This window comes from Ovis canadensis, chromosome 1 (genome assembly GCF_042477335.2).
Source record: "Ovis canadensis isolate MfBH-ARS-UI-01 breed Bighorn chromosome 1, ARS-UI_OviCan_v2, whole genome shotgun sequence".
NCBI lineage: Eukaryota > Metazoa > Chordata > Mammalia > Artiodactyla > Bovidae > Ovis > Ovis canadensis.
In genome coordinates this window covers 192,011,051-192,030,430 of record NC_091245.1, presented here as the reverse complement: position 1 = coordinate 192,030,430, position 19,380 = coordinate 192,011,051, and the positions used below count along the sequence as shown (strand labels likewise).

The window sequence follows — 19,380 nt, the reverse complement described above, 5'->3', positions numbered from 1 at the left end:
GATGACCCAGAGAGCTGTTATGGGGAGGGAGGTGGGAGGGGGGTTCATGTTTGGGAACGCACGTAAGAATTAAAGATATTAAAATTTAAAAAATAAAAAACTAAAAAAAAAAATACAAAAAAAAAAATAAAGGTGGTGTCTGCCTGTGGAAAAAAATAAATAAATAAAATGTATTTCAGAAAGTTTACCACCAATACAGATGAGCTTTGAAAAGTTTCATCATGAAGTGGCTAGGATTAAATCTCGGTTCTCTATGAAATGACATAGAATAGTTCATTCTCTAACGATGAGGAGGAAATGAGGCGTGACAGTAGTACAGAGTGATGGTGTGATGCTCAGTGTACACTGGATAACAAATGACTGGGTAAGATGTGTAGGCCTGGAGAAGGTTTCAAAAACAGGCACATTTTTGAGCCAACTTCAAGAAGTCTAAAATGTGAAGGCTAAGAGGAGAAATCTACCAGGCAAGAGAATGGCTTGGGCAAAGGTCCAGATTGGAAAGTTGGGAGGATATGAGGGTTCTTGGAAAGGACCTGGGGTTTCTCCCTTCAAGCCAGAGTTGGTGACGGAAAGCTTGCTGGGGGTAAGAAGTGGCACTTGGTTCTTCAGGAAGAACAGTCACTCTGTTCAGAGAAGCACAGTGTAGGAGTCAGAGAGCCTAGCTCTAGTCCCCACTGTGGAATAAGTCCAGAACAGTGGCTGTGTGATACGGAATAGTGGTAGGGAGTGGGCTGAAGGGGGCAAGAGAGATAGAGGAAGGAGACCGACACAAAGAATGGGGCCACCTGCACTCCCTTCTCAAACAGGACCAGACTCAGAGATTTGCTCTAAGACAGAAGAGACACCATATATCCACCAAGGACTGATTACCACAAATTGTCCCCAAACCCCAGGGCCCTCTGAAACCTCAGGATTTCCATTTTCAAAGAGGAAGCAACATCCATCTTCTTCTTCTTTCCTTAGGTTATCAATTGAAGACACTCACCCACTGGAGCATTTCCTTGGAGCAGAGATGCTACAGGAGATCAAAGTCTCCCCACATATGGCCTCCAAGGGAAAGGGCAGAATCCGAATAGCTGGAGATCAACTATGAGATAGGGAAGGGTCATAAAGTTCAGGATCACATCGCATCATTCACCTCATTATCTGGAGTTCTTGAAAGTTCCTAACTTTCACAGACCAAGCAGTATCTTCCATGACCAGACTACACCCATAATGCTCATCATGAAAACCTTGGCATGATCATGAGTAATTAAGTACAACTCCCCCCACCCCCCAATACAACAAAGGGGAAATTAAGCAATGAGGATTCTTTATTGCTGAGCCACTGGGGAAGACCAGAAGTTATGTGAACACAGAAGCAATAAATGGGAGAAAGCTGGCTAGGTGGTGAGGTCTGGCAGGGCATGGATACATTGACATAACCCCAAAAGAGGCAGAGGGAAGGGTCGCTGTAGGCCCCCAGGGCTTTCTGAAAGCTGTGAGCAGAGCTTCCTTGTTCTCTTTGGGCAGAAGGGCATGTAAGAGAAGTGGTCGAGGGCTCTATGCACAAAGCATCATGATGTTTCCATTTCCAAAATCCACCTCTGACCCCGAACTCTCCCTGATCTACACTTACATAAACATCAGAACAAAGCTCATTAAATCACTAGCTTTAGCTTCAGAATGTGGGAAGTTTCCTGGCTAATCCCTGCTACGCATGGGAATCTGGCCCTCAAACAGTGTCAGAAGTCTGGGGCGTAAAGAGTTCACTTAAACTCAGAGGCTGGTCAGCACATTCCCTCTCTTGGGAAATGGCCGGTATGGGGCAGCAGCATCAATCTTTTCTGTATCTTTAGCTCCTTTTTCCTGAGCATGTTCCAGACATGATCTCATCCACTGTCATTATATGCCCCGAGTAATAATGATAATTTACATCTGCTCTGTGCTCTAGACTTGAAGTGTTTTTAAGTACACTATCTCATTTAATATTTACTTCAGCTATGATGGAATGAGCATAATCCCCACTTTGTAGATGTAGAAATGCTGTTAGGTGACCTGTACACATAGCCTGCGTGGCTCTGGGCTTCCTACCCAGGTGTCCCAATCCCTGTGCCCTTCCTTCCCACTTGTTGCCTCCCACAAGGAAAAAGGGAGGAAGAATCTGTAACTCTTGTTTTGTTGATGATAAAGTTATGGCTTTAATTATCAAAGTGGCCTTTATGTGGGGCACAGGATAAGGAAAGAGAGAATCTAGGAAAATAGTGTGTCAAAGTCATCTGGTACCAAGTCATCTGACCACCTGAAGCCATGATGGGATATAATTCCTTGGAATAAACTTCACACTTTCTAACTTTATAAACTCATAAAACTTTTACCAAAGCCACAGCAGGTGGGTCAGACCCAAGTTTTGCATCCAAATAACCCTCTCTTCTGTAGCTGGTTCCCTACCACCGCCTAAGCAAATGAGACTGACCTTATTAATTCCCAAGACACTAAAGAGTCCATGACTTCCCTAGTAGCACAGATGGTAAAGAGATTGCTTGCAATGCGAGAGACCCTGGAGAAGGAAAGATACTTGGGTCAGGAAGATCCCCAGGAGAAGGAAATGGGAACCCAATCCAGTATTCTTGTCTGGAAAATCCCATGGATGGAGGCCCCTGGTGGGCCACAGGGCATGGGGTCGCAGAGAATCAGACATGGCTGAGCGACCTTCACTTTCACTTCACTTCAAAGAGTCCATAAATTTAGAGTCCAAGAAGGCTCCTGAAGAAGAAAACTGAAACGTGTCTACCACGTGGATTCGGAGTTCCCTTTTTAGCCATATTCACTGCCCCCTTCCCTTGAAGTTATTTTCAAATTCTATGCATGTGATGGACTAAAGTCCACCAGAGATATTTCAATCCAGACTTGGCATTGCTGAGGCTCAGATATATTTTACAAAATAGCCCAAAGTGTGAAACACCATGGGGATGTGTAATTACAGCTAAGGTTGCCCATGCTCCTAGAATATAGTAGGACAGCTGAACTAGTCTCAGAAGGTGAAACTGAGTTGCTCAGTTGTGTTTGACTCTTTAGACTCATCTGTCCATGGAATTCTCCAGGCAAGAATACTGGAGTGTGTTCAGTTCAGTTCAGTCACTCAGTCGTGTCCGACTCTTTGCGACCCCATGAATCGTAGCATGCCAGGCCTCCCTGTCCATCACCAACTCCCGGAGTTCACTCAGACTCATGTCTATCAAGTCAGTGATGCCATCCAGCCATCTCATCCTCTGTCGTCCCTTTCTCCTCCTGCCCCCAATTCCTCCCAGCATCAGAGTCTTTTCCAATGAGTCAACTCTTCGCACGAAGTGGCCAAAGTACTGGAGTTTCAGCTTCAGCATTAGTCCTTCCAAATAACACCGTACCCAGGACTGATCTCCTTTAGGATGAACTGGTTGGATCTCCTTGCAGTCCAAGGGACTCTCAAGAGTCTTCTCCAACATCACAGTTCAAAAGCATCAGTTGTTCGGAACTTAGCTTTCTTCACAGTCCAACTCTCACATCCATACATGACCACTGGAAAAACCATAGCCTTGACTAGACAGACCTTTGTTGGCAAAGTAATGTCTCTGCTTTTCAATATGCTATCTAGGTTGGTCATAACTTTTCTTCCAAGGAGCAAGCATCTTTTAATTTTATGGCTGCAGTCACCATCTGCAGTGATTTTGGAGCCCCCAAAAATAAAGTCTGACACTGTTTCCCCATCTATTTGCCATGAAGTGATGGGACTGGATGCCATGATCTTCATTTTCTGAATGTTGAGCTTTAAGCCAACTTTTTCACTCTCCTCTTTCTTTCATCAAGAGGCTTTTTAGTTCCTCTTCACTTTCTGCCATAAGGGTGGTGTCATCTGCATATCTGAGGTGATTGATATTTCTCCCAGCGATCTTGATTCCAGCTTGTGCTTCTTCCAGCCCAGCGTTCCTCATGATGTACTCTGCATATAAGTTAAATAAGCAGGGTGACAATATCCAGCCTTGACGTACTCCTTTTCCTATTTGGAACCAGTCTGTTGTTCCATGTCCAGTTCTAACTGTTGCTTCCTGACCTGCATACAGGTTTCTCAAGAGGCAGATCAGGTGGTCTGGTATTCCCATCTCTGGGAATACCTGTGGAAGAATTTTCCACAGTTTATTGTGGTCCACACAGTCAAAGGCTTTGGCATAGTCAATAAAGCAGAAATAGATGTTTTCATGGAACTCTCTTGCTTTGTCCATGATCCAGCAGATGTTGGCAATTTGATCTCTGGTTCCTTTTCTAAAACCAGCTTGAACATCTGGAAGTTCACAGTTCACGTATTGCTGAAGCCTGGCTTGGAGAATTTTGAGCATTACTTTACAAGCATGTGAGATGAGTGCAATTGTGCAGTAGTTTGAGCATTCTTTGGCATTGCCTTTCTTTGGAATTGGAATGTAAACTGCCCTTTTCCAGTCCTGTGGCCACTGCTGAGTTTTCCAAATTTGCTGGCATATTGAGTGCAGCACTTTCACAGCATCATCTTTCAGGATTTGAAATAGCTCAACTGGAATGCCATCACCTCCACTAGCTTTATTCGTAGTGATGCTTTCTAAGGCCCACTTGACTTCACATTCCAGGATGTCTGGCTCTAGGTGAGTAATCACACCATCATGATTATCTTGGTTGTGAAGATCTTTTTTGTATAGTTCTTCTGTGTATTCTTGCCACCTCTTCTTAATATCTTTTGCTTCTGTTAGGTCCCTACCATTTCTGTCCTTTATCAAGCCCATCTTTGCATGAAATGTTCCCTTGGTATCTCTAATTTTCTTGAAGAGATCTCTAGTCTTTCCCATTCTGTTGTTTTCCTCTATGTCTTTGCATTGATTGCAGAGGAAGGCTTTCTTATCTCTTCTTGCTATTCTTTGGAACTCTGCATTCAGATGCTTATATCTTTCCTTTTCTCCTTTGCTTTTTGCTTCCCTTCTTTTCACAGCTATTTGTAAGGCCTCCCCAGACAGCCATTTTGCTTTTTTGCATTTCTTTTCCATGGGGATGGTCTTGATCCCTGTCTCCTGTACAACGTCACGAACCTCCGTCCATAGTTCATCAGGCACTCTATCTATCAGATCTAGTCCCTTAAATCTATTTCTCACTTCTACTGTATAATCATAAGGGATTTGATTTAGGTCATACCTGTATTAGCCATTCCTTTCTCTAGGGGATCCTTCCAACCCAGGGATTGAACCCGGGTCTCCTGCATTGCAGACAGATTCTTTACTGTCTGAACCACCAGGAAGCCCATACTAGTCTCTACCGAAACCCAAGAGGCAGTGCCTTGGGCCGGCTGGGCAGCTGTCTTGCATATCCTGAGACAAATAAAGGGACCCTATCCCGATGAGGCTTGGATATCACCTGGTACCACAGGAGGCCACAGGAACTTAGCTCCCTCTGTCCCAAACCTGCTTGCCTATCCATGTGGAATAACCAGATGTAATGCTTTATGCCTGTCAGAACTTGGCAGTGGGCTTTTCTTCCTCCTATTAAAAAATTATTCCAAACATAATTGGTTCATGAAATATCTCCAGTTGCTCAGCAGAAGAGAAAAAAAACACATATCTATTTGGTGGGCTGTTCTTGTTGGTGATGTAAGTTTAGCTTTCAGTTTTCATAATATTTAGCCTGAAACCCTTTCACCTGAAGCTCTTAGGTGCTGGTTCCTGGCACCCTTGTCCCAGAAGCACTCCACTCACAAGTTCTCAAAAGCCTTTATCCTAGAGCCCAGAAACTCCTGATTTGCCCATCACAGCTGCAGAGGACTCACATCACACAGCTCTTAGGGGTCCTGGAAAGTACTACCACCTAAAACCACACTTGGATCAGAACCAAGTGCTGCATCCTGGATCCTGGCTAGAGCCCTGATTTCAGGAAAGGATCTCCCAAGAGGAGATGGAACAGACAAAAAGGAAAAAAAAAAGGGGGGGTAGGTAGAGAAAAAGGAGAGAGGGAAGAAGGGGGAAGAGGAGAGAGGCTACAGCTATTAATGTTTTGAAGAATTCCCCACCCACACACCACCACCACCTCCACCATCACCGTCTCCACCATCATCTTAGCCAATTTTAGGGGCTCAGAATGTCCTCACATTCCTCTAATATACGTACATCTACAATGGGGAACTGGAAAGGCTTGGGAGGGCATTTGTAAGTAAGTTGCCATTCTCTGAAGCTTTCTCTTGGAAAATGATTCTGAATGTTTGGCTTAAACCCAGCCCTCTGTTTTCAATGCTTACTGTGCTTCTCTTTACCAACTTATAATGGTACCTACTTTTAATAGCCTATAATTATAGTTACTAGAATCCGGGAAAGAGTAAAAAGTCTTAATATAAAAGATTTCATCACCAAAAAAACAAAAACAAAACCACTGTAGATATTTATCCATTACCGTGGATATATCTGCTGCTGCTGCTAAGTCACTTCAGTCGTGTCTGACTCTGTGCCACCCCACAGAGGGCAGCCCACCAGGCTCCCCTGTCCCTAGGATTCTCCAGGCAAGAACACTGGAGTGGGTTGCCACTGCCTTCTCCGATGGATATATCATTAAGTGAGAAAAGCTGACAACCAACATACATATATGTATAAATAATGGAAGAATAAATATCTGAAAGAATTAACACCAAAGTATTAGCAACTAAGACAGACAACTGAGTGGGTAAAATATTTTTGTTCCTTTTTGCTTGTCTGTACTTCTATATTCAAATGGGTATATCTTTCCTTTTACCCTTTGCTTTTCGCTTCCCGTCTCTTCACAGCTATTTGTAAGGCTTCCTCAGAAGGCCGTTTCACTTTTTTGCATTTCTTTTTCTTGGGAATGGTCTTGATTTCTGTCTCGTGTACAATGTCATGAACCTCCATCCATAGTTCACCAGGCACTCTGTCTATCATATCTAGTCCCTTAAATCTATTTCTCACTTCCACTGTATAATCATAAGGGATTTGATTTAGGTCATACCTGAATGATCTAGTGGTTTTCCCCACTGTCTTCAATTTAAGTCTGAATTTGGTGATAAGGATTCATGGTCTGAGCCACAGTCAGCTCCCAGTCTTGTTTTTGCTGACTGTTTACAGCTTCTCCATCTTTGGCTGCAAAGAATATAATCAATCTTATTTCAGTGTTGACCGTCTGGTGATGTCCATGTGTAGAGTCTCCTCTTTTGCTGTTGGAAGAGGGTGTTTGCTATGACCAGTGCATTCTCTTGGCAGAACTCTATTGGCCTTTGCCCTGTTTCATTTTGTACTCCAAGGCCAAATTTGCCTGTTACTCCAGGTGTTTCTTGACTTCCTACTTTTGCATTCCAGTCCCCTATAATGAAAAGGACATCTTTTTTTGGGTGTTAGTTCTAGAAGGTCTTGTAGGTCTTCACAGAACTGTTCCAACTTCAGCTTCTTTGGCGTTACTGGTCAGGGCATAGACTTGAATTACCATGATATCGAATGGTTTGCCTTGGAAACGAACAGAGATCATTCGGTCGTTTTTGAGATTGCATCCAAGTACTGCATTTCAGACTTTTTTGATGACTATGATGGCTACCCCATTTCTTCTAAGGGATTCCTGCCCACTGTACCAGATATAATGGTCATCTGAGTTAAATTCACCCATTCCAGTTCATCTTAGTTCACTGATTCCTAGAATGTCAACGTTCACTCTTGCCATCTCCTGTTTGACCTCTTCCAATTTGCCTTGATTCATGGACCTAACATTCCAGGTTCCTATGCAACATTCCTCTCTACAGCATCGAATTTTGCTTCTATCACCAATCCCATTCACAACTGCATGTTGTTTTTGCTTTGGCTCCATCCCTTCATTCTTTCTGGAGTTATTTCTCCACTGATCTCTGTAGCATATTGGGCACCTACTGACCTGGGGAGTTCATCTTTCAGTGTCCTATCTTTTTGCATTTTCATACTATTCATGGGGTTCTCAAGGCAAGAATACTGAAGAGGTTTGCCATTCCCTTCTCCAGTGGACCATATTCTGTCAGAAATCTTCAAGAAAATTAGAGATACCAAGGGAACATTTCATGCAAAGATGGGCTCGATAAAGGACAGAAATGGTAGGGACCTAACAGAAGCAGAAGATATTAAGAAGAGGTGGCAAGAATACACAGAAGAACTATACAAAAAAGATCTTCAAGACCAAGACAATCACAATGGTGTGATCAATCACCTAGAGCCAGACATCCTGGAATGTGAAGTCAAGTGGGCCTTAGAAAGCATCACTACGAACAAAGCTAGTGGAGGTGATGGCATTCCAGTTGAGCTATTTCAAATCCTGAAAGATGATGCTGTGAAAGTGCTGCACTCAATATGCCAGCAAATTTGGAAAACTCAGCAGTGGCCACAGGACTGGAAAAGGGCAGTTTACATTCCAATCCCAAAGAAAGGCAATGCCAAAGAATGCTCAAACTACTGCACAATTGCACTCATCTCACATGCTTGTAAAGTAATGCTCAAAATTCTCCAAGCCAGGCTTCAGCAATACGTGAACCGTGAACTTCCTGATGTTCAAGCTGGTTTTAGAAAAGGCAGAGGAACCAGAGATCAAATTGCCAACATCTGCTGGATCATGGAAAAAGCAAGAGAGTTCCATAAAAACATTTATTTCTGCTTTATTGACTATGCCAAAGCCTTTGACTGTGTGGATCACAGTAAACTGTGGAAAATTCTGAAAGAGATGGGAATACCAGACCACCTGATCTGCCTCTTGAGAAACCTGTATGCAGGTCAGGAAGCAACAGTTAGAACTGGACATGGAACAACAGACTGGTTCCAAATAGGAAAAGGAGTACGTCAAGGCTGTATATTGTCACCCTGCTTATTTAACTTACATGCAGAGTACATCATGAGAAATCTGGGCTAGATGAAGCACAAGCTGGAATCAAGATTTCCAGGAGAAATATCAATAACCTCAGATATGCAGATAACACCATCTTTATGGCAGAAAGTGAAGATTAAGAGCCTTTTGATGAAAGTAAAAGTGGAGAGTGAAAAAGTTGGCTTAAAGCTCAATATTCAGAAAACGAAGATCATGGCATCCAGTCCCATCACTTTATGGGAAATAGATGGGGAAACAGTGGAAACAGTGTCAGACTTTAGTTTTCTGGGCTCCAAAATCACTGTAGATGATGATTGCAGCCATGAAATTAAAAGACGCTTACTCCTTGGAAGGAAAGTTATGACCAACCTAGATAGCATATTAAAAAGCAGAGACGTTACTTTGCCAACAAGGTCCGTCTAGTCAAGGCTATGGTTTTTCCAGTGGTCATGTATGGATGTGAGAGTTGGACTGTGAAGAAAGCTGAGCACCGAAGAATTGATGCTTTTGAACTGTGATTTTGGAGAAGACTCTTGAGAGTCCCTTGGACTGCAGGGAGATCCAACCTGTCCATCCTAAAGGAGATCAGTCCTGGGTGGGGTGTTCTTTGGAAGGACTGATGTTGAAGCTGAAACTCCAATACTTTGGCCACCTGATGCTAAGAGCTGACTCATTGGAAAAGACCCTGATGCTGGGAAAGATTGAGGGCAGGAGCAGAAAGGGATGACAGAGGATGAGATGGGTGGATGGCATCATTGACTCGGTGGACATGGGTTTGGTTGGACTCCGGGAGTTGGTGATGGACAGGGAGGCCTGGCGTGCTGCGGTTCATGGGGTTGCAAAGAGTCAGACACGACTGAGCGACTGAACTGAACTGAACTTCTATATTGAAAATGTGTGGTTTTATAATTAGAAATTTAAAAAAAATAAAATAGAAGCTCTATTTGGAAAAACAAATAAAGTGAGAGTTGAAGAAGCTCAATTTTTTCCATTACTCTGAATGGATTAAGCTAGAAGCATGGGTTCTGGTATCAGAATGTCTGGGTTAAAAGCTTGTCCCCAAAACTTGAATGACCATCTCTAGGCCTGATTTTTTCATCTGGAAATCGAAGACAACATTAAAATCTACTGCACAGAATTGTTTCAAGGATGAAATGAGATATTTCTTATAAAGGTATGTATTCAGTAAATGGCCGTTATTTTTATTACTTATTTTTACATGCTTATAGCACAGGTTTAAAATACTCTCAAAATGTTTTTATCCAGGAGAAATATTTTCATTGTATAATTTGCATACATTCCCCCATATGCAAATCCATCACGGTCTCCCTCTCCCTTCTAGCTACAACAATGCTGGCTTCCAGAGGCCTACCCTGTGGGCCTAGTGTCACAGAAATGAAAAAGGTGGAAGAGAAAGGAAGACAGTATGGTTTGAAAGCAACTGTTGGAAGACATGGTAATACGTGGCTTGCTTTCAGAATCAATACCGGGCAGATGAGGAAGCTTTTCTCTGGAACAGCTTTCCTGGTTTCCTTTCTAAACCACATCAGCGGTCTCTGAGGTCAGCAACTTGATTCTTCCCACCAGTGTGTTAGTCTCACTGTGCAAGGTAAATATGTTGTCACTTTGTGGAAGTAGTGCCCACACACTCGGGGCCCCTCCAAGGAAGACCACTGAGGCAGAGAACCCTTGAGAAGGGAGAGTGCTCTCTCTTGGCACCCAGACTCTCTCTCCTTCCTTCCCCTTTGCTGAGGCCCCATGTAGGCTCAGATTCAGTCCCATGACAGAAATCAAATGGAAGTACATGTCTTACCAACAGGCTAGTCCTCCATATCGGGTCTCACTGGCAGCTAACCCAGCCTTGCCCTGGTGTTCACATTTGATAATATGGCTTTTACCCCTAGCCCTACCTCACCTGGTTCCCTAGCAACCCTGCCTCTGATTTGCAGCCCAGTAGGCAATGGCACCCCACTCCAGTACTCTTGCCTGGAAAATCCCATGGACAGAGGAGCCTGGTGGGCTGCAGTCCATGGGGTCGTGAAGAGTTGGACATGACTGAGCAACTTCACTTTCACTTTCCACTTACATGCATTGGAGAAGGAAATGGCAACCCACTCCAGTGTTCTTGCCTTGCCAGGAGAATCCCAGGGATGGGGGAGCCTGGTGGGCTGCTGTTTATGGGGTCGCACAGAGTTGGACATGACTGAAGTGACTTAGCAGCAGCAGCAGCAGCAACAACTGAAGCCTGCTAGCTGTTAAGAGAGCTTTCTATCTGTTAAGAGTCGTCTCAATGCAAACCACCAATCTTCCTCCTTAGATCTCTGAATACACTGACTCCCAGAGGCCCAATGCTTGTACCCCCTATCACCCCAAGGCTGAATGTACCATTACTCTATGCCTTTTCCATGGTTCTGACTGGTCATATTGGATGGACTCCTCTTGCATATGCTTAACCTGAGGGCCAAGCTTAGTTCCTGCAGCTGATCTTTCCAGTCAGGACCTGACCCATCTCAAAGGACAAGCCTACTTTTTCCAACATAATTAGGCAGACCAGGCAACACCTGGGGCTTCCCAGATGGTGCCAGTGGTAAAGAATCTTCCTGCCAATGCAGGAGATGCCTGAGACAAGGGTTTGATCCCCGGGTCAGGAAGATTTCCTGGAGGAAGGCATGGCAATACACTCTAGCATTCTTGCCTATGGACAGAGGAGCCTGGCAGGCTACAGTCCATAGGGTCACAGAGTCGGACACAACTGAAGCAACTTAGCACAGCACACACAGAGCACACCAGGCCGAGTCTTGAAAGGTGACAGTATGGTACATGCTAACCCTCCTAGAGGGGAGTGAGGCTTGGAAGTGTCCCATCACCACCACTACCATGATCACCACTGCTGCTGCAGAGGCCACCATTCACCAGGCACCTCCTAGGAACCAAACGCTCTATTAGGCACATTCCATGTGTTATTTCTGACCCTCACATCAGTCTTCAGGGGAGGTATCACTGTCTCCATTTTAGAGATGACACTGAGTCTCAGGGAAATTGATTATCACAGGGTCCAAGGCCAACAAAAGGAAAGAACAGATTGACTGCAAATGCTACACTTTTCTTTACTATATTGTAAAAATTACAACTGAGAGGGAGGTCTCAAATAGGCTCGTGGAGCTATCAAGGGGGATGTGGTCTGAAAACAAAGAGGTTTTGTTAATGATAGCCTGACTTTAGCATAAGGTAAAAAGAAAGAGACAAAATAATATCCTGGACTGGGTCAAGTGTAGCCCACTTTTTGCTAGGAAATGGAAATGAAGACTCAGGACAGATACTGGCCAAATTAATTGTTAAATAAGCCAAGCTCCAGCAGAGAGCATAGCGAGCTATCACCAACTGTGGGTACATGTGTTTCAGATGAGGCAGGGGATAGGCAGAGAATAGTGAGAGGCAGTCATAGGATTCCACAGCCCTGGGGTCACACAAAACTTTTAGATAAGAAGATGTCGTAGAGGGTCATGTAGGTGACCCTGAAATCCAAGGGAATTCTTAGACACAAGGTGGGAAAGAGTGGCACTCAGCAGTCCGGTGGCCACAGGCTAACACGTGGCTGTCTGAGGGGTCACCCAGATTCATACACAGAAAGGACTAGGAACTGGTTCTGGGGTGGAACTGAGCACCCTGCCAGGTCTGATCCCAGAGACATCCAAAGCTTTGTGAATCAAGAGACTCTGCAGCAAAAGGGTTGAGAGCCAGGGGTCTGGAGTCAGACTACTGGGATTTGGATCCCAGTTCCACCACTTACTAGCTCTGCCAACTCGAGCTATTATTTTACTTCTTTGCCTTAGATTCCTTGTCTGTAAATGGGAATGTCAATACCTAACTCATGGGATGTTATGAGAATGAAATGAACAGCGTCTGGCACATGGAAAGTACTCAGTGTTACTGTTATTGTCACTGTTGTTGTTGTTAGCTACTCGGTTGTGCCTGACTCTTTGAGACCCCATGAACTGTAGCCCACCGGGCTCCTCTGTCCACGTTATTACCTTTAGTACTGTTGTTATTAGGATCTCCTCAGAAGAGAGGAGGAAGAGGCAGGACTTGATGAGTGCTCAGAGATGAGCAGAAACTGGTCAGGGTAGTTAAACAGCAGGAAGGATTAAAGAGGAGACTGCATTGAGACTCGGGAGCATGACCTGCTCAGTTAAAACCCTGAGACAGCAGAAGCATAGAGTGGGGTGGAGAGAGCACAGAAGGGATAAAAGGTAAAACCAGAGAAGGCAGCAGTCAGGTTCTAAAAGGTCTATACTATCAAGAGCTTGAGGGGTTTTCTTGGAGTCTAGATGGTAAGAATCTCCCTGCCAATGCAGGGGACATGGGTTCGGGAAGACCCCACATGCTGAGGGGCAGCTAAGCCTGTGTGCCGCAACTACTGAATCTGAGCTCTAGAGCCTGCACTCTGCAACAAGAGAAGCCACTGCAATGAAAAGCCCGCGCGCTGCGACCCGAGAGTAGCCCCTACTTGCCACAACTAGAGAAATTCTGCACAGACAGAAAAGTAAGAGCCAAGCCGTCTTTTAAAAAAAAGAGTCTGAACTTAATCCCAGTGGGAAGACACCTATGAGTACCGTAACAAATGGAGTAACACAATGAGATGTGCATTTTAGGAAAACCACTCTGGTAGCAATTTGTGCATGGATTTAAGGAGACCATGACCAGAGTCAGGGAAAACAGGAGAATACTGTAGTAATCCAATCAAGAGACAATGAGACTCTGCTCTACGGCAGTGGTAAAGAAGATGGAAGAAAAGGGACATTAAAGATATAGAGTCAGTAGGATTTTGTGAAGGATTCAGGAGTGAGAGTCAGGAACAACTCCCACATTTCTAGCTCAAGCAGCTGGATGGTTGGTGCTGTTCACTAGCACAGGGAACACAGGGGTAAGAGTACACCTGGAAGGAGTAGAAGATGCTCAAATAAACTCTGGACACATGAGGTTGGAGAACCCTCTGAAAAACTGAAGTGGAAATGGCCAGACGGCCAGTGGGTTTTCAGACAGGAAGCGCAGGGTGAGACCAGAGACGAGACACGGATCTGCAAGCCATCAGAGCAGGGGGCCAAGTGAGAGTGGGAAAGAGTATAAAATCATGCAGGCAGTGTAAAGGGACAAGAGAAGGTCTGCGGAACAAATCCTGGGGAAAAGGAGAAGAGCCTAAGAAGGACCAGTAAGAAAGTCATGTGGACACCAAGAGATCTAGCTGTCATGGAAGGCTGACGATGGGGGATTTAAAAAGTGGCTGACAGGGTCAAATGCTTCAGGAAGACCAATTAATATCTTAAAAAGTATCCTTTGGATTTAACAGGCAAAAAGAAACGTTCAGGTGGAGACTTTGGTAAGATTAACCTCTATTGGTTAGCAAGAAAAGAAGCCCAATGGCAGAGGTCAAAGGGCATCTAGGAGGTAAGGAAGTAAGTGCCCATGCAACTATAAACTGTTCTCTTAAGAACTAGGGCTTTCAAGGGAAGAAGAAATGGGAAGTAGGGTTTCTTTTTATTCATTTTTTTTTTTTTAAGATGGGAAACACTTGAGGATGTTTAAGGAAAAAAGAGTTGCCTCTAATGTAAAACCTCCCATGATAAGAAGCTCACTGCATCACAAGACATTTCATTCTGGTTTTGGATAGTGTATAAAAAAGTAATTGTGGGTTGGAAATGATACATGAGTTAAGCTAAAATTAGCTTCACAATACCTTTCACCCTATTTCTTCTACAGGAAGAGTTCAACTATCAATCCTCCACCCACCCCAACCTTCCATACAAAAATACTTACTCAAAATAGTTGAACATATAATTGAACATATCCAGTTATTTCAATGTCGCTATCTTGGCAGGCTTCCAACAATCATAGCACAGTTTGTCAATATCCTTTTGAAAATATATTTTCTAGAATTAGGCACAATATTCTTATATGATCTAAATAGTGCATAAAGAAATTCTTATTTCTCTGGTTTAGAGATTATATTTTAATTTGTATCATCATTCAAATGTCTTTAATATTCCCCTTTAAGAGAAATGTCTAAACTCTTTCATCTAAAGGTCAAGGTTCTTGAGAGTCTTTCAAGCTTTTCTAAAATGATCCTCTCTCTATATTGTATTAATAGAACGCTTTGCTCTCATCAACTTATTAATGTTTTATTTACGGTGTCACAATTTACAGGAGATGCCAGGAAATTTGAGGGCTCTCATAACCACTATAGTTTTCCCTGAGCCAGAACTGAAATCATATCAGACATTCCTATATCCTCCATCTAATGGAGGAGACTATGGTCCTCTCGAGTCACAAGCATGGCTTTCTCTTTGCTCTCCTTTAATCTCTATTATTTCTTCATACTGTTTACTACCCTCAGGCTTGTAGATTTCATATAGATAAGAACCTTTCTAATATATCCTTAGCCCTCCTATGAAAAGAGTCTAAACAGAAAACCTTATACAATTGCCATTTTTTACTTATGCTTAATACCCTAAAGTCTCAGGAATATTTACATTTATCTTGTGTTAAACTCTAAGTACCTTACTTATTACACATGCCTTTTGTTGATATATGGATAAGAGAAACTACAAATATTGTTTACAATCTGTACTTTTGGTATTTTTTCTAACTTATGTTGACCTAAGGGCATTTCCTTCAGAAAATGCTTCTTTCTGTGTCACCTGTGGGCCTCACATATCTGGTTTTGGCTTTAATGGGGTTAATTTTCTCCTTCAATTTCAAAATTCACCTAAATCCTTCTAGACAGATCAACGAGGTTTCCTGCCAAGGCACATCCTTCTCCATCTTTACAAGATGCACTCTGCCCCTTGCCAGAAGTCCATCATCCTGGCTTTGCAGGATATCGTCCAAAAGACTTTTTAAAACATCATTTACACAGGAAATCATTTGTTTCTCAGCCTCCCTTCTTTCTCATAGTCACTACCATCATACAGAACAAGAGGCAGAAACACCACTTGTGCTTCTGAATCTCTCAGTGCACCACCCAGAACTTTAGCCATTAAGAATGGACTCTCAATTCTCTGAGTTTGCTGTCTGTTCCACACAGGAAGCAGCAAAAGTGGTGGCGGGGGCGGTGGGCAATTCATAGTCTTGATAAGAAGTTCTTGGCAGGCTCTATATAATATCTTGGATATTGGCTCTGACCTCCTCTCAATTTTCCACATCAAGTCTGTAGAACATGACCTTAAAAACCCTTGTTTGGGAATTATCCACTATATAAGATATCTTTCTTCTTCCTGACAGTGGTCACAAGACCCCTCCCATCAGCTCATGCCAGTAACTTCTCCCTAGTGAGGGAAGGAGAAAGAGGAATGTACTGAGTCCACCCCAATGGGAAGAGTGCCAGGCAAGCTCCAAAGGGTAAGACTGTCCCTCATTTCTCTGCTGTTTCACATTCTTCCACTTGCCCACTTCATGACATTAATTTATCAGCATTTTCCTGGCTTTCTCACCATTTTTTCCATCCTGCCTAAGAAGCTTTCATCATCTCTGAGAAACTGGAGTGTGAAAAAGTATCTACTTAATCTCTCCCCGCTCTTCCTTCTGCTTGCATTTGCAGCTGCTATAATTGGTTACCATCTCAGGCGTGACAAGAGAGATGGAACTTAGTCCAAAGGTCGCCACACTACCGCTAGGCAGGCATATTTTTTGGATCATCAAATGAACTCAGGCTTTATCTTGGTTTCACTAGATGTACTCCTTGAAAACCCTTAAAGAGTAAAGGTTACGTCCCCTCTCTTACTGCAGGACTTCTTAGAGGGTTAGAATACACTGGCTGCATGTTTTTTATTAGATTGTGAGTTCCGCAAGACAGAAACTATGCATCTGTTTCATTTTCTATGGGGACCTACACAGAGACTTGATGGGACATGGAGACTGAATTGTCCAATTCTGTGGACTTAGGCTATCCATCTCTAGGAATTATCCTATTCCACTCACCCTACTACTCTGGTTATAGTTAGCTGGTTAAGTTAGCTGATTATACTTTGATATCCTTTAGGGGCAAGGTCATTAGTAGGTCCACTAAAATGTTTCTCTTCCTTTTTTTTTTTTGCCTATTTTTGACCCCAAGACTCAGAATGAGGTTTTTTAAAAATGTATTCAAGGTTGAGGAAAAGCAAGGATCAGCTAGAGAAATAACTAACCAGAGATTACTGAATGAAGTACCTAATTGTGACTGTGTTTTTAATGTTTCTTTAACTCTTTTTTTTGAATGGTCTGTTCTTTCAAAAATGTCACACTAGTGCTTAGCTACTTAAATGTGACTTGTGGCTTTGAGATTTTAAAATATATATATTTGAATGTAAATGCTTGTTAATTTTTGACTAAACCAGCTTACAGAGAGTCTGGCATTTCAGATAATGAGGTCATAAAGCAGACCATTAACAGAGTGGGCACAACTATTCTCTAAACCACAAGCATTTGAATATTCCCCTACTGAGTTATAGAAAATATCTCAGGACAAAATGGCAGCACCATTGCCCATTCTACCTCCTGAGCAGATATGGACACATCTGTCCCCTGACAACTATGCTTTTATGTGCAGCAATTCCATTTCTATGCTCGTTTATACCGCCAGTGACATTTAACATGCAACATACACACACATTATATATATATATATATATATATATATATACACACACACATACATATATATACACACATATATATAATGTGTGTGTGTGCATATGTATGTAGTAAGTGCTTTTAAAAATCTGATTTACTCTATCGCCTAAGCCATTTGATAAGTTTATGGGCAACTTGAGTCAAGTATCTGTCTGGACCAGAAGGGGTCTCCTGGTTCCCGGCTCTTCTGTTTGAGCATGGACAATCTCAGCAGCTTAGACTAGAAAGGCCTGAAGAGACAGCTGTTGGTGAGCCCCCTGGCCTTGACCCCTCCCCATCTGCCTGTCAGGCTGTCGTGACTGAGGCTCCCTTACTCACACAGCTCGGCTTCTACATAGGCTGTTGAAAGAGTGCCATCTGCAGGATGAAGGAGAACGCATAAATATTAATTCATTTCCTTCAAATGAGTTAAAACGTGTTCAAAGGTAATCAACACAAGATTTAGGTTAAAGTCTAATGACAGATAATGAATTGCTACATTCATTCTTCACAGGTATAATTTCTTTCTATTTATTCTAATGACTGCCTTAAGTATCTTTACCTCAAAGAGTAACAAGCAGTGAGAATCAAAGGTGCATCCACTATCCCACGAGCGGAGAAGTGTTGGTTCAGGGACTTTGTGCTGCCCTAGACCTGTCCCCATGGGTAGCCATTTCTCTGCTCTTCCCTGCAGAAGGGCATATTTCCAGGCACCGTGACAGATGAGACAGCTCTTTTCCTGCTTTGATTCGACACAGGTTTTAAACTTGAATGCAGAAAATGGGAGCTCAGAATTCCCTTGTCATATCAGCCTTGGGTCAAAAGAATCATAAAATCATGAAGCTGAAAGAGGTTTCTGCACTCAATCATGACCCTCTGCAGTGCAGGTTCACAACCCTCTGTAGTGCTGCTGACCAGTGGCCCCCAGCCTCTGACTTCATACCATGTGTGATGCCCTTCGTGACTGTCTCATAACCAGCAGCCCATAACAACCAGCACAGGTTTCTAATGCTTTCACTGATTGGCACTGATCTCTAACTCAGAAATTATCTAATTCTGGGTCAAATCCATTTCTCTCCTCCCAGTGGCCCTCACCTAGTTAAACAGAAGCAAGAAAGACAGAGCCCTTTCCTGCCTGGATCACCTCGTTTCTCATCACTTGAGCATGATTGTCACACAACACAAGACAAAGCAGAGCTGAGGCAGCTGGCTACTGACTGTCCGTCCACCTGCCTTCATCACGGGCAGGGGTGGTTTTCCTATGTGGACTACCAATTCTAGGATGCTAGGCAGCTCCACTGCCCACTCCCTTCCCCAGAATGGGGACAGGGAACAAGACATGAATAAGGATTCATTTCCAGAACATGAGGCCCAGCTCTAGAGGCCTATTTACAGGGCAGTGATGTGGTGACTGCGCCTGCGTGTGCGTGTCTCCTCTGCGGCCCACGTCCCCTGAAACACTCCTCCTAAAAGCAGGAGGCTTCTGGAAGGTACGACACTCTCTTCTCTCCTAAAGACACAGTCTAATCAGGAAGCAGAAGCAGGAAGAGGTGAGTTATATCAAGAGATTACTTGCTGGCTGGACAAGGAAAAGTAATGCTTGTGACAGGGGAAGCCTCCCCACTCTTATTTTTCTCTCTGACCTGTACTTTACATGAGCAAACTGGCAATGGATTTTACACCCAATTCCTCTACCTCAGTAAGGAGGAGGAGCATGGGGTTAGGGTTACTTACCATCCTGTACTGATACCCTTCCCAGCTACCTCTTCCCTGCCTTAGTTTTTCTATTGCAACTGTTTGCAGTTGACAAATATTTATTTACCATTCATCTGGTGATCCAAAACAAGGATCTCCTTGCATCAGGCAGGAAGGCAGCCCAGAGTGCCCCAC

At 43.5% G+C, this 19,380-nt stretch overlaps 1 protein-coding gene across 10 annotated transcripts in view; it reads right to left on the bottom strand.

Annotated features, from left to right (window-relative positions):
* The window catches only part of KALRN (kalirin RhoGEF kinase), a 695,559-nt gene that overhangs the window by 348,335 nt on the left and 327,844 nt on the right, over nt 1-19,380 (bottom strand). The gene's annotated exons all lie outside the window — the stretch shown is intronic.